Source organism: Sinocyclocheilus rhinocerous, unplaced genomic scaffold, assembly GCF_001515625.1.
Source record: "Sinocyclocheilus rhinocerous isolate Xijiao unplaced genomic scaffold, SAMN03320098_v1.1 scaffold23175, whole genome shotgun sequence".
Taxonomy (NCBI): Eukaryota; Metazoa; Chordata; class Actinopteri; order Cypriniformes; family Cyprinidae; genus Sinocyclocheilus; species Sinocyclocheilus rhinocerous.
Genome location: NW_015633784.1, coordinates 687 through 2,466, shown reverse-complemented (window position 1 = coordinate 2,466; position 1,780 = coordinate 687).

Sequence of the window (1,780 nt, the reverse complement as noted above, 5' to 3'; positions counted from 1 at the left end):
ATGTGTTTTTCAGTCAGAACTCATTTCACACAGCGTGATTGTGAATCGCCGACAGCTCCAGATATTTAGCATGCCAAATATTTCGCGGGCGTCGGCGATTCCCTCAGATCGCGTCTTTGATCATTCACACTGCATGATTGTCACTCGCATGAACGAGCACCGATTTGCCTCTGATTTCGGGCATTTGTCGGCGATTTCGCAAAACCTGTCGGCGAGTGAAAAATCAGGCTAAAACCGTGCAGTGTGAACTCGGCATAAGTGAGACATACACAATGTGCAGAGCGGTGGGTCACCAGAACCAGGGTTTAAAACCACTGGACTAGAGTTTGCTTTCAGCAGAGAACAATGCTAATCCATTGCTTTTAATAGACATAAAGTGCATTACAAAGAACAATACAGGGATTGTTAAAGTAACAAAACATCATGCAACCAAACAAACTTAAATTCTGAAACTCAATGGCAGTTCCCACTTCATTTCAAACTGAAGACCCCTGTGAAGACCATATGACATTTTTGTATAATGGTATAAAAGTGTTTGTAAACCAACCTGAATAGAAAGAGTACATTTCTAAGAACTTGGCATATGTGACAAAGTTCTTTTTTCACTTTTTCAACTTAGTTACTGTGTAATATTGCTGTTTGAGCATAAAAAAGACCTGCAAGGTTACAAAGCTCAAAGTCAACTCTAAAAGGAGATCTAATGGTTAACAGAAAACACTTCTCAAGAACTACAACAAACGGCTTGTTAGGACTGCAGTGTGCTTGCTCTGGATATCGTGAAGTCATAATATCACTCATTTAAATAATTCCCACAAGCAAAAAAGGGGGCAAGGCCTGGTTAAACTGCACTGGAGACCATATTATAAACTGTAAAAAACAAACAAAAAAAACACTCTGAAACGTCCTGTAAAATCTGTGCTCTGTGCTTGCTCTGCATGATCCTCTTGTTCGCAAACATTATCAGGATTAACTCCATGCTTATGGAGTTTTGATTTGTTTTAGTTTTAATGTTATATAAATGTGTGCCTGCATAACTTGTATTCAATTTATTTTCTTTGGATTGATTTAGTTTTATTTATTTCTTTAGTTATTGTTATTTTGTATTTTTAATTAATTGTATTTATTTGGAGCTGGTACAGCTAGCGTGTGATGCTTTTGCTATTTAAGAGGGAAAAACGTGGTTTGATAATAACGTGGTGTTAAACTTTGAAATGGTCCAAAACACAGAAGTAGCGGAATGCCTAGTAAGGCAACACTTGCTCCGCCCACTTCTGATCTGATACTGTTACTCCGCCCACTTCCGGCATCAGACTGTTATGCTGCCACTGTTGTCCTCGCACTGCTATGATGTATGGTTCTGCGATTCTGCAGTTAGGCCTTACTCACACACTGAGCCAGATAACCACTCACATTTCGTGTTTCAGAAGGAGGGGTTTCATTGAAACAGGAACTAAACATGTGTAATAATCTAATGTACAATAATCAACTGCAATAATTTAAAATAGGTGAAAAATAATGCGCTTTTGGGATAACCAAGCATGACAACCTATTCTAGTACACCCCAAAAACTAAATCAAGAGGCATAATAGGACATAATAGAACCTCTTTAAATAAAAATACCTTCGATACGTAGCTCCACAGCCTGAATTACTGAGTCATCTATGATGTAGCACTGGTACTTTCCCGTATCGCTGTACCGAAGATTTTTGAGTTTGAGTGAGAAGTTTCCTCTCAGATGCTGCTCAGAGTCACTTTCAACTCTGTTCTGGTACTCTGGATC